The sequence below is a fragment of the Canis lupus genome, chromosome 30 (assembly GCF_048164855.1).
Source record: "Canis lupus baileyi chromosome 30, mCanLup2.hap1, whole genome shotgun sequence".
Taxonomy (NCBI): Eukaryota; Metazoa; Chordata; class Mammalia; order Carnivora; family Canidae; genus Canis; species Canis lupus.
This window is the reverse complement of record NC_132867.1, coordinates 14,880,296-14,899,516: the sequence shown is the minus strand read 5'-3', so window position 1 is coordinate 14,899,516 and position 19,221 is coordinate 14,880,296. Positions and strand designations below refer to the sequence as shown.

Sequence of the window (19,221 nt, the reverse complement as noted above, 5' to 3'; positions counted from 1 at the left end):
TAGTAGACAGAATTTCATTTCAAGTTACAAGGTTAATCATGATTCTTTCCCATCTTCAGAAAATCCTAAACAAAAAAAATCTCTTGAGATGGTGCTGTATTACTAGATTAAGTGGACTAAGTGCACCCTGTTTGTCTGGTAAGGACAAGATTCTCTAATCTGGAATTGGAAAAGGCAAATATATAAGACTGTTTACAAAAATCTGTCCTATCTTATTTTACTACATGTTCCTGTTGGATAACTCAGAGCCAATCATATTTGTTCCTTGCCAAAAAGTGATTACACAACAATAAAAGCAAAATAATCTCTGTGTTTGAAAGTATGAATTTGTGCATTAATTCACTGGAAGAACATATGTATTTATAAGGTAGATTGCACTTTAATTCAAAATAAAATATGCACATTTATAAATATGTGTCTCAAATTTACCACTACATGTATAGCTTTTGAGTATTCAGACAAATAAAAACTCACTTCTTTTCCCATTCGCATGTCATACTCATAGTTAGTTTAATGGGGCTGCTAAAGAGTTTTGAGTCATGGCTTACTTACCTTCATATAGACAGATAAACTTTCTTCAATGTTCTTAAATAATACCTTAAACTTGAAAATCATTTCAAAAAATAGATTGAATGAGAAAATGCAAGATGATCCAAACAAATCATAAACATCTCAGGAACACTAACAGCATTCAGGGATGCCTAGGTGGCTCAGAAGTTGAGCATCTGCCTTAGGCTCAGGACTTGAACCTGGAGTTCAGAGATCAAGTCCCACATTGGACTCCTGCATGGACTGTGCTTCTCCTCCCTTTGCCTGTGTCTGCCTCTCTCTGTGCTTCTCATGAATAAATAAATAAAATCTTAAAAAAAAAAAAAACTAACAGCATTCAAATTTGGAAGAGATAGTAAGACAATAACAATTCTTAACTTTTTGTAATGACTTTTGACTGACTTACCATAGAAGAATAATAGGACAATTTCTTGTTGTTTGAAGAATGGGGAAAGTGCCAAGGTTCTAGCTATGTTTCATGTATGGTTCATCCCTTTTTTGCTATCATAAGGGGGAAGTTCTGATGCTGCTAAAGGCTATTCATGGATATGGTATCATCCAGTTTAATGTCTCCTCTGCGTGGCTGCAAATATGTTTGAGTATGTATTCAATATTAGAAGACACAATAGGTAATAGAGTTAATCAAAAGTCAAATTCAAATATCAGTCAATGGAAAAGCTGCCACATTATATCTGCATACTTTCATAAACATTCTCTTATTTGAAGCTCACAATAAAATTAATAGTTGTTATCCCACTTTATTGAGGAGGGAAGCTGACAGAGATTTATTCAAGTTGAGGTAGTTTTTGTTATTGCTCCCATAATACAGATGAACAAGCAAAGGCACAGAGACTTACATGATTTATCCAAGGTCAAACAGCTGGGAAGTTATAAACTCAACTGGTCTGACTTTGGGGCCTCTGCACATAACCACTATACCATATGATAGAGGCAATGATCTTCATCTAAGTCAAAATATATTTACCATTTTATTAAAGATATATTCTCAAACAACTAAAAGTACCAAATCTAGCAACTTTTCTCCTTGAGCTTCATTTTATTTAATTCCATTGAAACATTTGATGCCTTTGGATTAATTCTCTTCTTAAAATTCTCTTTCTTTGGCTTCTATATTGAGAAAAATAATCTTATATTTGCATAGTGTTTAACAGTTACTTTTATATGTGTCATTTTATTTTATGTATATAGAGCTTGAGCTATGTTGGGAAAGTTTTATGATAACCATTGCATGGATGAGGAAATTAATGCACAGAGATGGTCCATGACTGGCTCACAATTAGACAGTAGTAAGTAGAGAAATCATATCTAATACTCCTACCCTTTAGAATAACTGGTCTTGTACAGTTTCCATTATAGAATGTTGCCTCCTTAACATTTGTTTTCGAACTGAATGAATTCGATATTCTTTTTTTCTTTAAAGATTTATGTATTCAATTATTTTTAGAGAGAGGGAGAGAAAGACACAGTATATGCAAGCAGGGGGAGGGGCAGAGAGGGTGAGAATCTCAAGCCGACTCTGCTGATTGTGGAGCCCCACACAGGGCCCAGTCTCATCATCCTGAGATCATGACCTGAGTCAAGACTTGGTCACTTAACTGACTGAGACACACAAGTGCCCCTAGATACTCTCACAGTTATTATTTCTTTTACTCATATTGGACCATCTCTAAATTTGTCAATTATGATTAGGTGGTTTTACTGAGGTTAGGCTTAGAATGATTGATGCCATCTTAGAAAAATATGTGTTTGTAGTGTTTAGGAATGTATTAATTAATGCCACGAAACCAGGCTATAGTGTAATGCATCCAGGGGATGTCATATCTGTATTAAAAAGAATAGACTAATTTATTCATTAAATTCTCCATGTACAGATGTAATATTGGCAATGCATAATTTATTTCTTAGGCTTCTTGATGTCTTTATAACAGCCTACTGCCATCTACTGGGTTTTGTTCAGAACTGTCCTGTTAATCACTAAATTCGAATTATAAGTTTTATGAGTTTCAAATATGAGAGCTTGATATTGAGACTTGTAACTTTTAACCTCTTTCTTCCAATTATAGATTATGAAATTATTTTATGGAAAATTGGTTTAGTTTGTCTTATTTAGTATAATTTACCATTTCACCTCATAGAACATTTGGAGTTCAAATCTTACCAGTAAATTACCTTGAATATCATCACTATGATTCTAAAGTTCATATCAACCTTTTAATTTTGTGTATTTAAATCTTAGATTTCATTCTATAAAGTTTTGTTAAAATTTTGTCATCCTCTGTATTTTGAATTATATATAACACAGTTACTTCTCCTATTTAAAATGGAAGGTAAAGTTTTAAGATAGCCCAAATCTCTGAAAATTATTCACAGATAATGAGGTAACGACAATAATATATAACATTACTTTTGCAGGAATAAATAAAATTACAAGTGAACTTAATTTTTGTATATTGAAACATAAATTATTCATTGGATAAAAATTACTATATTTCCAATCACATGCTACTTATATAATTTAACTGATTTTAAGGTTGAAATTTTGTTTTTATTTATATATATGTTATTTTGTTTTTAAAATAGGATTAAAAGTCTGATTAGGGGGGCACTGTGTGGCTTAGTCAGTTAAGCATCTGCATTCTGCTCAGGTCATGATCCTGGTTTCAAACCCTGCATTGGGCTCCTTGCTCGGGAGGGAACCTGCCTCTCCCTCTCCCTCTGCTCCTTCTCCTGCTTGAGCTGTCTTTCTCTCTTTGTATCAAATAAATAAATAAATAAAATCTTAAAAAAAGAAGTCTGATTAGGCTTTATAGGTATTGATTTTTTTACTGACTTCAGTTATATTAGATAATATAGTAGTAATTGTTATTATTTGTGTGTATTATGTTTCTCAAAGCACTTCATCGTACCTTTCTTCAGCCTTTCATAAGTAATAACTAACATCGAGAAAATTTTTTCCAAAGTCATTAATAATGCTGATACTGATTATTAAATAGCTAGCAATATTGAAATTATTGCCAGAGGGTTTACGGATACACAATAGAGCCCACAATACAATAAACAATGATACAGGCAAGTACTTCATAAATAGATTTTATAATAATATCATTCCCGATGAAAATACTTTTTTTCAACAGCTATATTAAAATTTCTCTGAGGTTGCAGAGAAACCATGACTGTTTATTAGGAACAAAACTGCAGGCAGAATGGAAGAAAAATAATGAAATTTAAAGTATGGTAGTATGGGTTTGAAGATTTAGAAAGACAGAGAAATGCAGTATTTCAGGTACTACTACTGATACTACATGTGACTTGGTTGGTTATATATGCCTAACCATGTGGTACCACCCTAAAGAACTTCTTTTGCAGGAGGCTTGGAATCATCACTCATTTCTCCATCTCTCATTAATCCCACATGTAATCATTTACCAATAATTGACAGTGCCTCCTACTTTCTCTGTTTTCCATTTCTTCTTGCTAATGGCTCTTTATCTGCTCCCTTCTCATGTGTTACTATTGATATTGCAGTAACTTTTTAATTGGTCTCCAATCCTCCAGACTTCCATTTCTCCAGTTCATGTTCTCCACCATCCAAAGGTGAGATGGAAGAAAGGAAATGGAAAGGAGTTAGGTTTGAAAGCTTGTCATTTGCCAAATAATTTTCTCAACCCTCATGAGATAGATTAGTCCTAATTTGCAGGACATAAAATTGAGTTCTGTAGAATTTCCATAGCTAGTCTAAGTTCACAGAGCTAGTAAGTGTCAGAAACAGGATCCATTTCCAGATTCCCATTTCATCTATCTTAAACCAGATACATGAGAAAGCTTTCTAAGGTAAGAGCATTGCCATCTTTCAATGTCAGGCTATAGATTAATAATAATAACAACAGTTTATATTAAACAATGCTTTTCATCTTACCAAGCATTCCTCTTAATGTTGTAAGTGTATTAATCCATTTAATCTTAAAAATAACCCTACCAGGTAGTTATTATTGTTATCCCCTTCTTTAGTGATGAGAAAGTGGGGGATAGAACGTTATAGTCTAACCAAATTCAAAACAAGGATATATGAGTGCATGGATTTGAACCCATGCATTTCAGCTTCAGAGTCCGTGCTCTTTTCTTTCTCTTTTTCTTTTCTTTTTCTTTTTCTTTTTCTTTTTCTTTTTCTCTTTCTCTTTCTCTTTCTTTTTCTTTTTCCTTTTCTTTTTCTTTTTTTTCTTTTTCTTTTTTTTTTAATATTTATTTATTTATTTTAGAGAGAGAGAGAGAGCACGGAGGCAGGGGGAACATGAAAGAGAGAGGAGAGAATCCTCTAGCTGACTCCCCACTGAATGCAGAGCCCAATACAGGACTCAGTATCACAAACTCACCATTCTGGGGGCTAAGAATGGTAGGTTCAGTTCCTAATGGGGGGCTTCTTCTTAGTGGGGAGAGAAAGGAAGCATGTTATCTCCTTTCTCTTCATCTAAGTGACTTCATTACCTCATCACTTCCCAAAGGCCCCACACTAAACGCTATCATACTGGGATCAAAGGTTTCAATACCTCAATTTGAGGAGAACAAAAATATTTTGTTTATATCAGACAGTTCAAAGTGATATTTTTCTTCAACTAAGTTTGAACAGTCACAAAACAGTGTGAAGTTTGAACACTTAACAGCGTGGGCAAGTTTTACACATAGCATTTTTATGGTCAAGACTAAGAGAAATGATCAGTTCTTACAATCATTGATTTTTATTTTGCTATGTGTTCCATTTTCTTAAACATGCCACATTTGCTTGGTCCCATTCCTATCTTTTCCCTCTATGTCTTCAAATATTTTGTTGATCCCAGTTCCACACTGAATGGTGAAAGATAAATTGTGCTGTTTAAGCCACCCAGTCTAAGATATTTTGTTTTGTTTTAGCAGTCTTACCTGATGAAGACCTCCTGGCCAAGCAAATTCTGACTGTTTGCAAGGGGACTGTCAATTTGACCAAAACTTTTATTTACCCAGTATTATGGATTGAACTCTGTGTTCCAAAATGATGTATTGAAGTTTATCCCTAGCACCTCAGAAGGCAACTTTCTTTAGAAATAGGCTCATGGCAGGTGTAATAGTTAAGACAGAGTCATACTGGAGTAGGGTGGGTCCTTAATCCAATATGACTATGTTGTTATAAGAAAAAGGGAAAGAAAGTCAGAGGGCAGACAGCCAGGTGAAGACAGAGACACACAAGGGAGAGCACTGTGTGACAACAGATGCGGAGACTGGTGACTACAGGTACTAACCAAGGAGTACCGAGCACCGATGGCCCCTACCAGAAGCCAGGAAGAGACAAGGAATAATTCTACCCTGAATCACAGCAGAAGCAGAGCCTTGCTGAGACTGTGATTCCTGGACTTTCAGCTTTCAGTACTGTGAGAAAATAATTTTCTGTTATATTAAGCCACCGGAAGTGTGGCACTTTGTTATGGCAGCCTGAGGAAACTAATATACTTAGCATCATTTCACACTCCGAGGGAGGCTCTTGCTCCCATGCTAGCCAGCCAGCTCTAGAATCTCTTCCATCTGTGAGTTTTCTATTTTTATTCATTACAATTATGTGCAATTGCCCAGAATGGTTATATTGAGAACAGGAAAAGCCCCTTTTGAAAACATGTGGCACTTTTCAACACATAAAAGATTTGAGTCGTCCTCTATCCTGAAAAGATGCCCCCACACGCATGATTCCACTTTGCAGTTTTTCCCTTTCTCCAGCTCAAAGGGAAAAGAGATGCACCTAGTCCATCTGGAATGTTAGTTACAAAGCTATAGGAAGACAGCAGCCCACTCTCTCTCCAATTCAATAAATTCATGGATAAATGATCTGTCAAAAAAGGAAAGACCTCTCTGACCACACAGTTTTGTAACCAGTCTGATAGCTTATGCTTCTCAGAACTGGCGCAGATAGTGGTCTTATTACCCACCACAAACTCATCTAAGTCCTAGGTCACTTGGAATAGCCCCATCCCACCCTTAAACTGTGATGAAGAGCTGAGAACTCAAAATGGGTCTCTCATTCTATCCAGCTGTAACATTGTAATCATGGCTCTCTACTGTTTCTTTCTAAAGATTTTATCTATTTGAGAGAGAATGAGAGAGCACAAGTAGGAGTAGGGGTAGGGGAGAGGGAGAAGCAGGGTCCTTGCTGAGCAGGGAGCATGGTCCCAGGACCCTGGGATCATGACTTGAGCCAAAGGCAGACCCGTAACCAATGGAGCCACTCAGGACCCCTTACCTTTTCTTTCTTTCTTTCCAGGAATATTCCTTAATTTCTCCTTATTTCCAGATATTGTCTCTTAGGAGTCCTCTTTTTAAAAACAATAAGACATTGTAAGATATTGTAAGACAATAAATCTTCTTAACTATTCTGTCCCTTGATCACCAAAGTGGTTTCTTTCCCCATTGGTTTCAGGAATTTCTTAAATATATTACTATTATCATAAGATTGCCAAAATTTCAAAATATACATTGATTCTCAAAACACAAATAACCTAGGGATATTGTTTCTATTCCTCTCATCAAATCTTGTAGAACTTCAAAAATCTAAAGATTACCAATTTTTCCCGTTTTGGGGGCTAATTGTCTGCATTCTTCTTAAATGAAAAATCCTTTTCCATGTCACTTTTCACCTATGAATAATGTATCTTTTGAATTATAGTGAAACTGGATATGAAATTTAAGTACCATACTCCTTAGTAGTGTAATTTGCCTTTCAGAAAAACGCCTCAGTGTAGACAATATTTTGGGTGTTCAGTCCCTGAAGAGTTACAAAAATTCAAGTTAGATTTTCTTTTGTCCAGAAGCAAAATAAGTTATTTTCAAATAATTTTAAAAATCTAATACTCATTTGATCAAGATTTTATAATTTATTTTTACACATCTACTTTTTTCTAGTTTATAATAAAATACCACCAAATTTTTACATGATATTTTTCTGGATCTGTATTTAGCAAGCAAAGTTATTATATATCATTGAAAAGTCTAAAATGTAAATTTATTTTTCCTTAATAATAGGGTATTAAAAATAAATTTTCAATAGACTATTATTGATGGACTTAGGAAATATTCTATTGAATAAATATAAGTTCAGCGTGAATCTGTTGACACAATTAACTTGTATTAATCTTTAGTGGAATAATGTCCACAAATAAATTCAGTGCTATAGCTTTGCTGGGTTGCTATATTCATACACTTAAAAACAAATGAGAGATAAAAAGATAACTAATAAATTATATATACTCTTGATGGAAAAAAGCACTAATTATTAAAGATTTATACAATTATTCTTCATTATGTCCAATAAATAGATGGAAGGAAAAGGCTTTAATGAAGACTTACTAAGGCCCAAAGCAATTGAATTCGAAACATCTGAAAATCATCTTTAAGGCAGCAGTGAATGGTAAATTCAATTTGTTTAAAAAGAAAAAAAAAAAGACTTAGGTTATGATTTAGGATAAAAACAAGAAAAATCATTGAGATTATTATATGGAAATTTCATTGAAGGCAAAGGCTTTTGTATTTAGGTCCTTGACACTTTGTTGAAAGAACATGGAAACCTTTGGAGAGAGAATTTTTAGAAATAAATGTATGAGCAGACTTTCAACAATAGCCCCATATGCTTATCTCACCCTCAAAATTATGGCAAACATTGGGAACTAAAAGATGAATGAGATACTGAGAATGAGTCATAGCAGTGTCAGAGTACTTGAAGTTTTTCCTTTTGAAATTTCCTTTTGAACCATTTGAACATTATTATATGCTTCTAGGCTTTATTTCCTCCTTTGTTGTAACTAATATATTTTTGTCAATCAAAAAGACTTTATGTTTTACATTGTTTTTGTGTTTTACTCCACCAATATGACATTTCTGCAATTATTATAACCAGAGAAAAATCAATACTTCCTTTAGTTTTTATCATTGGTCATTGGAAGATAGTGGCTGGTCACTCCTACCTCTAGACATGGTACCCCCAACTCTTAACCACATGAGCCAGTAAGCACTGTTACTATCCACTGAAAATCTAAGATATAGTGTTAACTCCAAAGCTGGTCAGTAGACATACATTACACACATGTACACACCTCCTCCACTTTAATAATAAAGACCTTTCTTTGGGAGAAATACTAGTAAAATTATATTCATTTATGTTCCACTTTCCTCTGCAATCTCCCACCATGTCTGAAGGTAGGGTTGATACAAATGTTTATAAATTACTTGCTTTATTGCTAAAGAATTACAAAAAATGAATAATTATGAGAATAAAAAAAGACTCAGATTCCTAATGCCACTTTTCATGTGTTCCCTTATGGTCATTAGTTCTAGGCTTCTTTTTTCTTATTTTAGTAATTATCGTAATAGTTTTATGCAGTTTTTTATGCTGCAGTTTCTAAATTGCTACTTGATTTTCATGAATTTTTCATTTGTTACAATGAATTGAATAACTGTGTCATAATTTACCTAGATAATAATAGACCTACATAGACCACCCCCCTATCACAGACTATTTAATAAAATTCTAGAATGATCCTCTCTGTATAGATTTTTAAAGATTATTTATTTAAATTTGACTTTAATTGATAAATCTAAAGCATGTAAAGATATTTAAGTCTTCTGATACATATTGCCAAACTGGCATCCACAGTGGGGCTGCTAATTTTTAATAGGCAAGATGGACTATCTTGTTCATAACTCAATAATCCAACTTCTTTGGCTAAATGTGAGTGGTTCTGAGCAATCAACTGAGGATGCCTTATTTGATTAATTGCTTAAAATTTATTTTTCTTTTAATAAAAAGGTATAGCTCTAATTTAAAGTGAATTTTAAAGAAACTAATTCCAGATGAAATTTTCTCACAGCCCAGGAACTTTGTGAATATCTAAACTTTAAGTGATAAAAAACAAACAAACAAAAAACAAAAACAAAAACAAAAACAAACAAAAAAAAACTTTAAGTGCTTGATGGCTTTTCATGAAGTTAATACTTTGGGTATTACTAGTAGAATGAAGGGATTCTATCCAAGAAAAATTGGTGTCACATTTTCACAATCATCTTCTGATAACCTTTCAATGAAGGAGTCATATTAGTAAAAATGACATTATTTATAACAGCAACCATATCAAAATCAGCTATTATTTAATGGATGCTTACATAGTCAGAATATTTATTAAATTCTTTATGTATATGATTTCATGTACTTCACAGAAACTTCCAAGATGAGGAAATTGAGCATTAAAATAATTGATATGACCAAGATCACCCAACTAGTAAGAGATCAAGTTGAAGTTAAGACCCAGAGAAGTTGGACTCCAGAGCACATGTTATTTTCACTTTATTACAGTATAAATTAATAATTTACCTTGTAACAGATAAAGGGGCATGATTAATGTAATCTTGGAAAAATAATTGTCCCTGCAGTATCAATTTTTATGAAATGATGTCATGATCACTTGTGAGTGCTACTAAAGATATTGAAATATCTAAAGACAAATTTCTTGGGCATTCAGAGTATGACATTACTAGATGAGTTTTATTGTCATGTGACTAAACAAGATGACTTTCAGTTCAGAGAGGTCATGATTTATAATAGTTCTCAGATTTTATTCAACTAGATTTATTTATTTATTTATTTATTTATTTATTTATTTATTTATTTATTTATTTATTTATGAGAGAGAGAGAGAGTCAGCAAAGGAGAGCACAACCAAGGGGGGGGAGAGAGAGAGGGAGAAGCAGACTCCCCACTGAGCAGGGAGCCCAAAGTGGGGCTGGACATGGGGCTAGATCACAGGCCTGGGATGATGACCTGAGTCAAAGGCAGATACTTAATCAACTGAGCCACTCAGTGCCCACATTCAACTAGATTTTAAATGACTTGTTCTTTCAATGTGACACATGTTTGTGGGGAACTAGTACGCTAATATCTCATTCCTCCAGCAAAGAATCAGTGTGCTTCTTTGGAGACTGTTGTTCCTGAACTGATAAGCAAATCTGGATGATGTGTGTGTCCCAACCCACTTGTGGAGCATTCTCTGTCCATCATATTAAATGCTGTTTATTCGAGTTTTTGCTGCTATATAATGATGGATTACTAGAATTACTAGTATTGGAAGTCTTAAATATGATCTCCACATGCTATTTTTGTTAGCTGGTGCCCTTAAAAGTAAATTTAGAATTCAAAATTTTTAAGAATTCCATTTTGAAAGAAAAGATTTCCCTGCAGTAGCGGTAAACTCAACCTGTAATGAAAATTCGGACTTTCCTTAGAAAAATCAACTTTCAGTACATCACTATAGGATATAAAGAATAAGTACACAAAGTTCAAATTCTTACTTTCTTTGAAATACCACTAACAGGATAATAATATAATAATAATCTGTTTTACTCCAAGCCTCTAACATTAGCATTTCTACTTGTAATAAAACCATTCAACTTACACAGTTATAGGCACCAATCAGAAGTTAAAAATGACAACAGCAGATGAGAAAAATACAACAATTAGTTCTGATTTTTTTACATCTTGCATTTTATTTACCTAAAATGTTTTCATCTTCATCACCGTGGGAGGGGTCTCAAGTAGACTTTCCAGGTAAAGATTTGGATTCAAATTCAGGTTCTACTGTTTACTAGCTGGTGAGTTAAAAATCCATATTTTCTTCCCCAGTTGTTTTGTGTGTAAAACTGATATAAAAATAGAGCTCTCCATATGATTATTATAAGATGCAAATGCAATCACATATGTAAAAATTTAGCAAGGTGAATATGATGATTAGTATCATTAATATTAGTAAATCTAGCATTGCTCTGAAAATTTTTAAATAAATAAACAAGTTTTGATTGTTTCTCTAATGACTTTTTGTAGCATTAGCCATGGGAAGCAACTCATGAAATTCAATGCTCTGTTTTTGTGTCATCTACATGGACATCTTGTGAGTTTTACTATAGATTAAGACAGCCAATCTCTTTGACGTGCCCCTGGAACAGCAACATTGGATTGAAAGTATGCTATGCCACATGGACTTCAAATTATGCCATCCCAAATGCCTCCAAATTTGTTGGAAATTCATACACAAAGTTTAACTTAGACTTTTTGAAGATTGTGTTCGTCTATTCCACTTAAATAACACTGTTAACTGGTTGTAACAAAGACGGACAAATAAGTGTAAGAACAAGATCTAGATTTTAGGGAAGTAGAATAGCATGAGCTCTGGAGCTAGTAGCTTTTGTTCAAATCCTGGCCCTTCGCCTCTCTTACTATATGACCTTGGGTAAGTTACTTAACCTCTCTATGTCTGTATTTCTTCAGAGTATCACTAGGATCAAAGAATGAATTTTATATTAAATGTGTAGAGCAAGAGTTCCAGGCACAATGCACATGCAATATGCTATTTACTATTATTTCTTATCTTCAGTTAAATATTCCGTCTAGTTTCCTTTCCTTGCAGATGATCTTAATGGAATCCTCAGAGGGATAGAATTAACTAGCATATGTAACTGTTACAGTAACTCTGCTCTACCCTTTCGACATGCTATTTCACGGAATATTAGTCAACTACTTCAAAGCTATTAATGTCCATGTTTTCCTCTAACTTAGAAGGTTAGGGCCAGGAGACAAACCTAGATCTTTTTCATTTCTAAGTTCATTCTATTTTTATAGCTTTATCTAAATCTTGTCATGTGGAAGATTTTGGACTTCATTATTTTTATAAACATTTCAATTTTTCAATACTTATCCTTGTGTTACTGGATTTGAGCACTCATGATTAATATGCTAGCATTGATTTGATCGTCAGACAATTTTAAAGATTTATTTATTATTTGAGAGAGAGAGAGAGAGAGAGAACATGAGCATGAACAAGAGGAGGGTCTGAGGGGGAAGGAGAGAGAGAATCTTCAAGCCGACTCACTGCTGAGTGTGAAGCTCAATCCCAGGACCCCGAGATCATGACCTGAGACAAAACCAAAAGTTGGCCACTTAGCTGACTGACTACCCAGGCATCCCTTGACCTTCAGTTTCTTTGATATCACAAACATTTGAGCAGCATCCATGAACTCTTTAAAATGGTTGTGCAGATGTCATACTGTCATCAGCCAGAAGTTTCTACTAAGTATTTTTTTATGTGTATGTGCATGCATACTCAAGCACAGCTACTTTCCTTATCCTTAATTTGGCCGTCATTTTTATTTTCTCTTTGATTTGAGTAACCCATGAGTTTAGGGAAGTTTAAAAAGCAAAAGCTTCTATGACAGATATTAAAATTTTGCCCTCAAGAAATCATCCTAGCTTGTAGGTTTCTTCTACCAGCCTCTGAAACTTATGTCAGTATTCAAAAAATTGAAAAGAGAAATAGGTTCTGAAATATGGGCTAATGAGCTACTTTAAAATGCTGCTTTTATAACTACTAATAATTGGCTGTAAACCAAAACTTAAAAAAATCTGGAGTACAGTAGATATATAGCAGGTGTTTGATGTTGAGATGAATTGTTTAAATGCATGGAGAGGCTCCATGTATTTAAGTAAGATCTAATGTCATAGTACATTTTATGTTCGGTGGAGTTAATTCTGGAAAACATCTACTTATTCATTGCTTTATTTGTCATGAAGATAATGGCATACATTTTTCTAATCTTATGGCTATCGTAACAATAAACCTGAAGGAACTGCCTAAAAGAGTTGGGCTTTTTCATGACTCACTTTAACTCATTTGAGAATATGGAAATACTATTGAACTTAGCTATCATTAAACAGATACAGGGATTATAGATAGCTTATGGTTATTGTTTCCAAATAGAAGAAGAATAGAGACACCAAGTTCAACAATAAGACCTCTGTAGGCACCATTGAAAATCAACTAATAATGATGAATATGGTGTGTGTATGTGAACCAGACTAACAATTGAGTACTTTGATTCATTGGCATGCCTGTTCTTCATACTAAAATTTTTGTATTCTGTGGTTAAGGTATTTTGTTTTCCTTTTCTAGTAGTTTCAAAATGGTCATCATTTCACAAACATAGATATTCTAGGTTTTGCAATTCAGAAGTAAGAAAATTCTATGTTTCTTGCTCTCCTGAAGTTTATATTGTAGTAGGGGGAGATCTCTAGCTAGCTTTATGGATTTTCTCTTGTAAGTTAAGGACTTCTTTTGTCATGCTGCTTTTAAGATTTTTTCTTTATCACTATATTTTGGATATTTAATTACAATGTGTCTTGGTGTTACCCTGCTTTTATTGATTTTGATGAGAATTCTCTGTGCCTCCTGGGTCTGGATGTCTGTTTCTTTTCACAGATGAGGGATGTTCTCTGTTATTATTTCTTCAAATGAATTTTCTGCCCCCTTTTCTCTCTTCTTTTTCTGGGACTCCTATAATACAAATGTTATTATGTTTGATGGAGTCACTGATTTCCCTAAGTCTATTCTTGTGTTGCATAATTCTTCTTTCTCTCTTTTGTCCAGCTTCATTATATCCTATTATTTTGTCTTCTAGGTCTTAATTCATTCCTCTGCTTCTTCCAGCCTGCTGTTCATTGCAACAAGCCCTTTTCCAATATTGGTTATTGAATTCTTTATCTCTGATTGATTCTTTTTAAATTTTGTCTCTGTTATAAGAGTCACTGATGTCTTCTGTTCTTTTCTCAAGCCCAGTGAGTACCCTTTTGACCACTGCTTTAAATTCTCCTTCAGGCACACAACTCATATCTGTTTCATTTAGAACTCTGGATGTGGCCTTATCTTCTTTCATTTGGGATAATTCTCTCTGTCTTGATATTTTTTTCTAAGTTTCTGTCTTCTTCTCTGTGTTAGAAGCCAGTTATGTCTCCTGCTCCTAAAAGTAATGGCCTTATGAAGAAGTCAGGTAGTGCCAGGGACGGTCTTGGGTATGTGCTGTGTGTGCTTTGCTATTGTGTTCTGGTTGTTCTATCCCTTAGGCCAGTTGTCTGCAAAGGCTCTCCTTGCCGGCTTTGAGCAGTGTATGTCCCTGGCCTGAATGAGGTGAGTTTTAGCTAGGTGTGCTCTGGTCTGCTTGTGAAATGAGACTTGGTGCCAACTATACTAGAACTGAAGCCCTGCAGAACTTTCTGGTCAGAAGCTGTGATGTGGGCAGGGACTTACGCTGGTCTTCTGGAGGAGGGACCTAACACACTGGGACTGTGACAAGCTTGATGGAAGGGCAGTACTGCTAGAGCAGAAGGGAGTTGGGGCTTTGTGTAAATGACTTAGGCAGCCAATGACAGTGTTTGTCGTCTCCCACCAGTGGCTCTGTGTTTATGCTGAGGGGCCAGTGAGGAAAATGGTGCCAGCCAGCTCCTTTGTTCCCAGAGAGGCATTTCCCTGAACACTGCCTCTCAGGGATGCACTCCTAGAATAGTGAATAATCTCCCCACTGTGTGCCCCAGGCGTTTTTCAGATTGTTTTTTCTACACTGTCTGCCCCTGAGTTGTGAGTAGTGAGAAAGATGCCAAAGAGAAAGGACTCCAACAAATTTTATTTTATTTTATTTTTATTTTTATTTTTTTTTTAATTTTTTTTTTATTATTTATGATAGTCACAGAGAGAGAGAGAGAGAGGCAGAGACACAGGCAGAGGGAGAAGCAGGCTCCATGCACCGGGAGCCTGATGTGGGATTCGATCCCGGGTCTCCAGGATCGCGCCCTGGGCCAAAGGCAGGCGCCAAACCGCTGCGCCACCCAGGGATCCCCAAATTTTAAATGCAAACTATAGGCATTTTATGAATTCCATAAATATATTTGATAAAACATTTAATCCTAAAATATGGTAGTGACATAGTCTCAGTGTCCAGGAAAAGTTCTCCTGAGACCTGAAAGAAGTATACCAAGAGCAAAATACTTTATTTTCATAAAAATGGATAGATACATAAAAATAGATAGATATACAAAATGATGACCTTATTCGCATTCTACTGACTATGTAAGAAGACAGAAATAGAGAGGAGGAGGAACAGAGAAAGAGGGAGAGAAAGAGTTTTCAACTGCAGAAAAAAATGGAATCTTGCTTGGAGAATCCTCAAGCAAACTTTTATCCATTATTTGTAGCAATGGTTCCCAACTGTTGTCGAATATGCATCCCTGTACAAATGATGGAACGGACTCACTATAGTTAATTTGGGATTTAAGAAGTGTCAAAGTCTTGGTTTGTTTCTTAGTGTTAGAAGAGAATTCTTTTTTTTTTTTTTTTTTTAAGATTTATTTATTTGAGAGAGAGAGAGAGCACCAGAGCAACTATGATGAGGGGCAGAGGGAGAGGATCTTTAAGCAGTCTCTCTGCTGAGTGTGGGGACCAATGTGGGGCTCTGTTTCAGGACCCATGAGATCATGACCTGAGCCAAAACTGAGAGTTGGATGCTTAACTGACTGAGCCACCCAGGTGCCCCAAGAATTCTGTCTCTTGAGAGAGCCCCTTCAGATATTTAACACATTGTTTCCCCAAATGAGACAGATGGAATAAAATTTGATGGAAATGAAATTCTCAGTTCCTTTCCCCTCAAAGACCTGCAGATGAAGAATCATGGTAAAGCTGGTGAATACCAAGGATTCTCTAATTACACTTGACCTAGACAGTTATGTGTGATGCACAGTTAAAATCATAGCAAAGAAGGAAATACTGCATTTGTTCATCTTTTGGAAGTTTATTTGCCTGTTTCTCTTAAGTCTTCCCACATAAAACGGTACGTGTTTCTGAAAAAATGTAGCTCATCTTAGCAAGAAGAATTTAATGACCTGTTTAAAGAAATGTCAAGTACAAACTATTACTACTATTATCATTAATACTTCTAGTGTTATGGACAATAACAATAGCTGTGTCAAAATGGGCCGCTAGAACTGAAAAAAAATGGTGCCAGTTTCTATGCCATGTAGAGAATGCCAGATTTCTTTGTTCTTTCAAAATATAGAGCAAAAACTGTTTATGTTAGCAAACTTTTGCATGGAAAATCATGTCTGTAGCGAAAATAAGAAAATCTCCTTCAGATGCTTTTTTTAAGCAACTGCTCTTGGGAAATGAATACAATATGGGGGTGTAGTAGTTAGAAGAGAAAAATAATGTAAATGAATTGTCTCTCACCATGTACACCTGAACAAATGAACTGTGTTAAATTGCTTATGTAAAGTAAGAGGACTGTTGTCATTCATGAATAAATAGCATTTATAACATTGCTGTTCTAAAATAATAAATGAATTTGCTGGTGGCTCATGCACCAAACCAATTTTGGATGGGTCAAATGAACTAGATATTGCACTATTATAATGGTTTGTTCCATCTTCAGTTCAAACAGAAATAATAGATAAAACATTTTATGCTGTGAATAACTTTCATAAAAATGTTTGACTATAGTTCACTTTGTTAACATATATTTCTTGACCTTTATGGCCAGAATGACAATAAAATTACAAATATTTCTTTTTTTAAAAGATTTTACTTATTTATTCGAGAGAGAGAGAGAGAAGAGAGAGAGAGAGAGAGACAGAAAGAGACATAGGCAGAAGGAGAAGCAGGCTCCAGGCAGGGAGCCCAATGTGAGACTCGATCCAGAGACCGCGGATCTCCCCCTGAGCCAGGGGCAGGTGCTCAACCGCTGAGCCACCCAGACATCCCATTTTTCATCAATTTATTCAAATTACCAAATTAAGATTATCTTGTCAGAGTTAAAGTTTCATTAGCATACATACTCGGTTAGTGACCCCATAGAATATTAAAGGTTTTATATTATTATTGAGTTAAGATCACTTATAGGATTCGGCAGCAAGCTTAGGGTTAATGTTCTAACAAGCAGTTGGACATTTAACATTTGCAAAAATGTCATAATATGGAAAAAATGATATTCAAAATAGGAGCCAACTTTATTTTATACCAGTATACTCTCTGAGAATCTTGACTAGATCATCAGTCACAGTTTTTTAAAGCTATCTTTTTTCTTTTCTTTTCTTTTTTTCTTTTTTTTTTTTTTTTACCTTAATGTTGATATTTTCACTGTCAGATCTCATCCCTGGTACTCTCTGTCACATAGTTGAGTGATGGGGCAAGATCAAACTTATGTTTGCAGAATTCCGTAGTCCTATTATATTTACTATTTATTCTTTTCCTGACATTAAAGACATGACTGTTATTTAACAAATGTAATTCTCTTACCTCTATAAGTTATTTTTATATGGGTTAAAATATTGTAATTATATATAGACTTTTACACTTTTTAATTCTCATTTTAAGTCTCATTTTAATGTCTCTTTTCCCTCTGTGATTCCAGTATAGGCAGGGATCACCTTACCCTAAGGTATAACCACACATTAATTATATAGGAAGCATTTTTTATATACTTGTTGGATGACAAATTTTACCCGCTATGCATTTCCTAAACAAAATCTTGTGAATGTGAAACCACGAAAATTTCTATAATTCTTCTCCTAAAGTATCTAAAACATTATATAAGAGTTCATTCTTCAGTATTCATTTTCTCCTCCCTTTTTGTTTTTTTTTTCTCATTCTCCATCCAAGCCAGAGCAATACTTAACTGTGATTAAACAAAACAAAACAAAAAACAACAACAAAAAAACTTGTGTTTCCAATAGCACCTACCAAGTTGATGGCCATATAATATAAATAATCTAAACTTCTTGGAGGAGTCAAATGGAAGAGACTGCAGCAGGAATAGAGGAGATAGGGAAGAATATGATGGAGCATTTTATCATTAGAAATCTATTCCAGGGATAAAAGACAAGCAATGAAATTGCAACTCTAAAAGAGGAAAATGGTGGTTACTCCACTAAGGGTCAAGCAAACCATTTAATGAGAGCAGCAATTTCACAATCAATGGAACAGAGGACATATGGTAGAATTATTTCCCCAGCAGTAGCAATCTGGGTGATTACTGTCTTTAATATGTTGGCTTACATTACCTTTCCTTGTTCAATTTTTAGGTTCAACATAATAAAGAAATATTATTGGATAGTAAGGAAGGAGAAGGGAAATAATTGTTTAACTGTAAATAGCAAAGCATCTGTGTGATTCATTCCCAAATTCTTTATAATCACGGAAAATAATTACAGTACTCTGTTCTAAAAATGGTACAGAAATAATTATTAGGCAGATGTACAGCTATTTGTCATTGAGGTTGGACAATTTCATTTATAAACTAACGTGTTTATGTAACAGCCCTGGATCAAACCTACACCATCTGCGTTGGTTAAAAAGCTTATTTGGGACATGTGCTGCCTACAGTACTGAAACAATTCTTTTGTTTCACTAACAATTGAGAATGTTGTTCTGTGTGATTGGAACCCTGGCATTTTACTCTTCATTTACCCTGGGGAAAAACTCATCTGAATAGTTATCCTATTACCCACATGTAATTCACTGAGGGCCATACAATGTTCTGTGATAAATTATTTAAACATCATGTCATGAATATTAAGGTATACATGTGTCTTACAGAACTCTAGAACCAGACCTTGGAAGCAGACTATGTCTGAAATGTGGCTAAATCTATAGCCAACCAGACTCTCTGGGTTCAGATTCTGATTTGACTATTTAGGCAAGTTGGAAAAGTTATTTAACTCTCAGGGCCTCAGTTTAGCTTCCTTTAAGTTAGGCATAATGATTTTTACCTCATGGAATT

General features: G+C 34.6%; 1 protein-coding gene and 1 long non-coding RNA gene across 7 annotated transcripts in view; one reads left to right on the top strand and one right to left on the bottom strand.

The window, feature by feature from the left end:
* ROBO2 (roundabout guidance receptor 2) overlaps positions 1-19,221 on the top strand; it is a 1,635,491-nt gene that overhangs the window by 183,807 nt on the left and 1,432,463 nt on the right. The window lies entirely within an intron of this gene.
* LOC140621464 (uncharacterized) overlaps positions 1-19,221 on the bottom strand; it is an 82,519-nt gene that overhangs the window by 32,580 nt on the left and 30,718 nt on the right. For 3 of the 6 annotated variants that reach the window (XR_012021178.1, XR_012021172.1, XR_012021175.1), the window contains one exon: positions 15,745-16,330. The exons of 1 other annotated variant lie outside the window; for it this stretch is intronic. This is a non-coding gene — a long non-coding RNA (uncharacterized lncRNA). Of the gene's footprint in view, positions 1-12,406; positions 12,540-15,147; positions 15,680-15,744; positions 16,331-19,221 lie in introns of those variants that run through there. 2 more of the 6 variants (XR_012021177.1, XR_012021179.1) reach the window with 2 other exon arrangements.